We start from the raw sequence: 7,725 nt of genomic DNA, 5'->3' as shown, positions 1-7,725 counted from the left end.
AAAAGGAAAGAAAAAAAAGGATAAAAAGAAAATGTATATATATATTTATAAGAAACAATTGAAAAAAAAATAAAAAAATGATAAAAAAACCAAAGTAAAAGAGAAATAAATATATAAATATAATTAGCTAGACTAGAGTCAAAAGTTAATTATAAGTTTTTAGATTAAGAAATGTTATTCCGTCCTGTTGACGAGTTTTTGGGCAAAATGTTTCGGTCCTTAAAATTAAGGTAATTTTAGTTCTTCCTTTAAGTTAAGGCCAATTGCCAACCCACTAGTGGTCTTTCTTTCAATTTCTCCTTCACTAACACTGGAAAGGTACACGTTCGATATTTACACTTTCGTTCGCCATTGTTTTTCCTGTGCAAATTGCACACACAATGCCGCTGAAGGGGTGGACGTTGTCACACCGAAGCAGCGTTTAATCGGAGGGCAAACGCCCAGACAATAGGGGATCTGGTCTGGTCTGGGTCAATGTTTATCGTTCATTTTCCCGCTTTTCTTAATTAGTTAAAAATTAAACTTATGAGTTTTTTTTACTTTGCTATTGAAATAATTTTCCCTGCGTGAAAGTAACCTGTGTTGTGATGGTGTGAGACAATTCATTAAATCATAAGTAACATTACGTGCGCACTTCGCTCTTCCGGGCGATCCGTCTAGCGCGAGGAAATTATGTTACGTTAGTCAAACGAAAGACGGTGGCGCTAACAAGCGATCACCTGACGACGAATGCAAGGATTGGAGATTGAATGGAAGGGAAATAAAAGTGCTTCTTGGTTGGAGAGGTGAGCGCGCTGGTGTCTTCGTCCGCCAGGTGGACTTTACGGGTCTCTTTCAAACAGCAAGAAAATAGCAGGGTTCTGTTTTCTCGACTGTGGTGTGTAGCAGTCGAGACGGAAGACTGGACCGTCGCAAGAAAAGCAAATGCGCACAAAGGATCCAATTTGCGATTTTTCAGAGAGAGAGAGGGAGACCGACTACCTTTGAGGCTGACTTTTAATGACATCACCTCAGTAGCTGCCCGAGTCTGACGAATGTTCCCCGATAATGTCACCCAGCGAACCGGAAACGTGCTTCTTGGTATCACCCAGACCGCTACAAGCTGCCACAAGGATATATTTGCTTTAGACGTATTCCCGACGCAGTACAAAGGCTGTAAGATGGGAGTAACCCGCAACAAACATGATCATTACCATATAGACCACGCCCATCACCTTCTGAGTGACCTCCCAATGCGGTGTTTTCCCCATTTCCTCTCCCCCCCTATTTTATGAAATACGAGGTTCAAGCACAAATAACTCTCCATTCGCAAATCAGAAGTATTTTCGAAAAATCCATTTCTGACACTGTAAATTTAGTAAAAATATACTTGTAATTTCATTACACATAGAAGTCTTTCATCTCGTCTAGGTAATTTAATGTAGTTAATTCACACCAACCGTTTCCGTTACGGACAGCTTTTCTAGGCTTTATGGTAATTTTCTTTCATTTAGTTAAGAAGTATAATATTTTACTTTCAATAGTAAGGAGTGGTTACTTGCTAGAAAACAAACTATTATTATGGAGGCGCTCTACCAGTGCGCTTCAATAATAAGACCAAAATCATTTCGAGGGGAAAATATGCTCGCTGCCGCATATATATATATATATATATATATATATATATATATATATATATATATATATATATATATATATATATATATATATATATATATATATATATATATATATATATATATATATATATATATATATATATATATATATATATATATTCATTTATTTGAAAAAGAGCGCTCTTCAGCTGTGACAAGCATATAATTGTGCGTGTTTAAACTTTGATCAAACGCTTCACTAAAAATAGAACCTCAAAGGAAGGACGCTTACAAATATATTTGACGTTTTTGGTCGACAGGCTGTCATCTTCAAAATCCTCTTCCCGACATAAGATCGAGGGGAATGTTTGAAAGGAGATGAGGGTAAGGAACGGAAGGTTAATGAAGAAGGAGGTAAGCGGGGATAAAGTCTAATGGATAGTTTTCTGGACGTTATTAAATCCGCGTGATGTGGAAGATTAAACCAGACATATGTGACCCATCCCGCGTGTTCTCATCTTTATGCTGCTTGAGGATTTAGGAAGGATTTCCATCACCGAACCAAAGAAGTAGCTGTCAAACGATTGACCGTGGGAAACAGCGTGAGCCTACTCCGCTATACTATATATGACTGGAAAGGTAATTAATGGGGGTAGGCAATGCTCAGCACTTTTCTTGAAAGAAATCTACAAATGATATGGGCAGATGAGGAAGATCAATCATTGATGTGAGTAGAAGATACGGAGAAAGAAGTATTAAAACAATTAGATCAATGTAAGTAAAAAGGATGTGGAGTGACATTGGGAAAATCTCGAGTTGGATGGAGAGAGCATATCAGAAAGAACGATGTGAATTCTCATTGGGGAAAGTAAAATATTTGACAGATAGAAAACAAATACTTAAGTGACAAACGAAATTTTCGGAGCGGCTTGCAAAAAGAGGGAATTTAGGTGAAAAAGACTTGATTTTGATTTTAAATTTCATCCTTTGCCTTCATGTCAGCATGAAGGCCTTCCCTCTCTCTCTCTCTCTCTGTCTCTCTCTCTCTCTCTCTCTCTCTCTCTCTCTCTCTCTCTCGAGATGGATAGAAGAGGAATTAGGAGGGATTCACAGCTGAATGGGAATGTTCATTTTGATATGATTTCCCAGACTGGGCGACATCAATGCTCTTGCATATGTATATTGATTTTTTTCCCTGCATTCTGAATATGTTGACCGACTATGAAAGGGACAATTGTACACATGCGAGTATTACAGTTCGGATTTTATGGGGAAATCTCAATGAAATAGAATTTTCGCATCTCTCGCATTTGCTTTCACCTTCACCTTTGTCTGATTTTAGGCGATTTGGCTGTATACGTATTGCATGGGTGTTTACATCATCATCTGGTATTTCTATGATATTTTTTCTGTAATAGTAAGACATGAATAATACCTGCTGAAGAGTAGAATAATATCATCGCCGATGTGGTGCTATAGGAGCTTGAAGTTCAGCTGGACTTGTCGATTAACAAGCACTGTATTATTGAGAAGGGGAAGATAGAAATCAAATAAAAACTCAGAAAAAAAAAGATGAAACATGATTACAAAATGTTGATAAAATTTGGACTAATAAAAATTGTACGTGTGTATAAAGTGAACGTTGGTTCCCGGTTGTGATGCATGAAGTAAATAATGACAGGGTCCAGAGAAAAAAAATAAGCGAACACGAACAAGTTAACGCAGTTGATAATTGATGGAGAACTGTAAAGCGTCGGATCGTGGATATTTCTAGTGCTAGTAAATAATTATTTACCAACAGGAACAATGACAACATAGCAATATTACACAATTTAACCTGCCGTTACGGGGCCACAAGCTGCTTTCACTGAATCAAGTGATTACACCAAGCGCAGACCAATTGCGGTTTCTCCGTTTACTCGCTAAACCTTAAGTCCAACATGAAATGCAGCACTCATTTGCTTGTACTATTTTTCCAGATTTGGGTGTCCATTGATTTGCCTCATTTTATAGATTAACCCTTTGCACCCGGGTGCTTTTTTCTCGATTGCCTTAGTCTACTCGGGATTCAATTTTTTAAATACCCCAAATTAGTTAAGCGTGGCACTAGAATAAAAAACTGGAGTTTCTTTTCATACAAACTTATTTATTTTGATTTTTTGACATAATTATTGATAACTTTATTAATAAACCTTAATTTAAACTCTATAATTTTTCATGGTATGATATTTTTGGAAGCATTCACCAACATGAAGACCTGGTTTACATTCACACGTCTCACAGATTATCTCGTCTCTCTTCTTCCTCCTTTGATTTTCTGGTTAGAGCAAACCGCACAACCTTTATGTTTTTTGGGTCAGGTGTGAATATATGGAGTTTTCCATCTAAACGTTGCTCTATGTTTGTGGATGGTAATCTAACCCTGGACATTTGTGTACCATCTCGGAATTCTCCAAAGAGATTGTGTACTAGTTTCCTAACAAAGTTCACATGCCAGATCGATTTTTCATTTTTTCTTTGCTGGCATTCTTTATACAATATAAATGAATCTACAACACTGATCTGAAGCCCCCAGAAAAACAATTTACGCCACCATTTTAGAGTTTTCCTCATGAAACAGCTGCTTTCTAATTCTTTGGAATACTTATCCATCGTGAGAAGGGGAAAATCGTTCAGAATGAGCAATTACTAGCTGGCAAAGCATTCGTCCAAAGGGAAAGCATCTGTTGTAAGAGAACCCTCTGCCATTAGGGAAAACACCTGCGTTAGGCTTCTAGAAACGTTAGTAAACCTCGGAGACTAAGATAAGGAAGGTTTTTTTACCACAGGAGGATGATGCAACCTCAAAAAAGCACGACTCCAGGAAAAGACCTAAGGTTCGTGTTATACTATGAATATAATATATCATATCTTGGACCCTCCTACTCAAGATTCCTGACTATGCAATAGATAGGAAAAGAGCAGGCAGAATGTTTGATGAGACAGCGGACACTAGGAAGAAAAGGAAACGAAAGAGTCAAAACTAGAAAGCAATGAACTAAGGATCAGCTGACTGAGGTAACTTTACATTCTGGCGATCTTTTTTCAGGCACCGATAACCTCTAAAAGACATTGCTTTACATTTAGCTGACTTCCAAATAATAAAAAGCAAACAATACAAATGAAAAAGAACTTACAACACAGTAAATAGATTACAAAAAACATCTGCGTAGGTGGTGGCATCCTTTGGGAGACGGCATTTATGTCGACGACGACATCATGGGTCGATACTATTCATTTATAAAACAAGCCTTGCTATTCTTAAGCTTTAACTTTCCTTTTCCTTTCATGCAGATGATTACAAGAAAAGTTATTGGAAAAATAGACAAAAATCCCAATTCCCCTTGCGGCGAAACTCCGTGTCGAGTGTGGCTCGACATACGAGCTGCTGCCGTTGCTAACCGTGTCGAGACACACTCGACATCCGAGTGCAAAAGGTTAAGCCCGTTTTACCCTTCTTGAGCTCTGAATCAGGGGATGTGACAAAACTACGTAAAAACTATTAATGTTTTTGAAATAATTATGGTTCAGAACTAGCGTTGGATTGTATTTCTTCCCAGTACTCACGCCGATGCCGGTCTATCAGGTATTAATAGATACTGGTCATAGAACAGCGTTAATCAACAATTTTAAGTGATGGTACAATTTCGATGGAAAGGTGATACCTTCTTTTTAAATATGCATAAAATTTGAGCTGATAAAGATGCAATAAATACTCATTAAATCGAATTGAATACGCTTAGTATGAATGGCTTTCTTTAAAGTTCTCCTTAGTAAGTTCAGTATGAAGGTTGAAAGCGCTTTTGATGATTCCATGTACAAAAGAGTTACTTATTTTGTAGAGTTCGATTCCAGAAGAGATGATAAGTAAACATAACTATTTTATTAACTCTCTTTTTGATAATTATGAAGGCCTCTTAAAACGTCAGCATTCGTTAACTGCCAGGAATCATAAATTTTCAAATTAATTGAGGGAAATTTCATTTGTATCGAAATCACTATTATACCTATTTTTCCTCGGCTGCGTTCTTTTAAGTTGCGAAAGTGAAGATCAGGTTCTATATTCTGTAAGTGTGGGAGTCACCTTTTGAATGTTTCCATATAATGACTTAGTGTTAGCATAATGGAAAATCATAAATCATTTTCTTAGGGGGATCGAGAAAGTGCGGGGGCTAACGTACTGGATTCTCACCCAGAGGTTCAAAGCCGGGTTCAAATCCCGGCGGTGTTGAATATATAGTATATTTCAGAGGCATCTCGATCCCTACTTGAGGTGCTTTGTGGAGGGCACTTTGGGTGAGTACGCCGTCCGTCGGATGGGACGTTAAGCTGCGGACCCCTTGGCGCCTTTCGTAAAGAGTAGGCTAATGCCGACGCCTGGTTTCTCTCCACCCTTCATCTTTTCCTGTCCATCCCCTATGGCGGAAAATGACCTAAGCTGTCGCTCACCTCCCCTAAAAACTACTACTACCCTTTTCTTAGGGGAATTTAATTTAAGAGTCGCGGAGGCTTAAAAAACATTTATATACAGTTTATATACTTTTATGTTGTTTTCATTCATCTAATCGATCTGTAAAATGAGTGGATGAATTTGCTATATAAGGCTTACGCAATGTGTATTTTATTTTCTCTTTGAAGTTCAGTGCTACATCTTTTCCGCTACATCGTAGGATTCGTTTTCTTTTTTGCTCAAGCGGAGAATGCGTGTTCTTGAAATAAATGCGATCCCAGAAAAGCGATTCTTGGCCGATTGCGCTCTGCATTTAAGGATTGTTGGTTGGTTCTTGTTCACCGGATATCCTCCTCATATATCTCACAAATGGGGAAAGCTGGACTGTTTATGCCCTGGATATCAGCTCGGCCACAGAAAGTATTTGATCAGGGCGCTGAAGTCACGTTTGAGTGAAATCAGATTCCTTAACTGCAACGATCCATTTATGACCTCAATTATTTAAACAAGTTTTTATTATTAGTATTGAAAGTTTTTATTTAAACGGTTCAAAATTCTACAGTCATAAATAAATAGGATTTTGAAAAAGTAAAACGCTAGTAAAGTGTTTCACCTTTCAATATTCATTCAAGCCAAAATATTCTATCATTTTCGCTTGAATTAGATGTATTTCTTTTTTACTTTTCTCAATTTTATATCTATATCAACTATTGCATTATATGTACAAATATATACTACTACTATATGTATATATACACACACATACACAAACACACACACACACACACACACATATATATATATATATATATATATATATATATATATATATATATATATATATATATATATATATATATATATATATATATATATATATATATATATATATATATATATATATATGATGCATTGAATGGTGTTGGTTAAAAGTTGGTTGGTTGTGATTAGGTTATTCATAATGGCAGCCCCTTTAGTTAACTATTCGTACCGTATTCAACCGAATGGTTGTCACGAATGGTAGTTGAATTGCTTCAGTTAAATACTGTATCATCTACCACGCTTTCAAGGTATCCATGGATCTAACACGTTTTCTGTAGGTGGGGATGCGGAGGACTGAGCCAGATGAGACGTAGTTTTCCTAAAAGTAGGTTTAACATTTGCATTAAGTTCATAGCATTTGACTTCACGGTTTCCAGGCCGATGAGATTGGAGGTAGTAAAGCCAAAAGATGGAATAAAGAGAGAGGGGACTGCAAAAGTACGTATTATGCATAGTAACCAAAATAAATTTGAAAAAAAGCAAACAGAAAAGCTTTTGCCTGCTACTTGAACGATTATAAATCGAAATATACTATTTTAAATAAGAAATATAGTTAAATATTAACCTTTGCCATCCAATTTTTAGGATGACAACAAATCTTCAAAACTTTCAAAAGATTTCTAGCCGATGAAGTATGGCTTTATTTGCTGAATGCATCAGATCGATCATTCCATTTGACTGCTGATAGCCTAAGTACTAATAAACTTGAGGGTTCAAAATGTTACGGTGTAACTGAAAGATAAGTCAAAATATCTTTAATTCACGGATGAAAAAGAATGCGTTTGGCATTTTGCCCAATAGACTTGTACGTGTGTG

Source organism: Hetaerina americana, unplaced genomic scaffold, assembly GCF_022747635.1.
Source record: "Hetaerina americana unplaced genomic scaffold, ioHetAmer1.1.p SCAF_2, whole genome shotgun sequence".
NCBI lineage: Eukaryota > Metazoa > Arthropoda > Insecta > Odonata > Calopterygidae > Hetaerina > Hetaerina americana.
Note: the sequence above shows the minus strand (reverse complement) of the source record.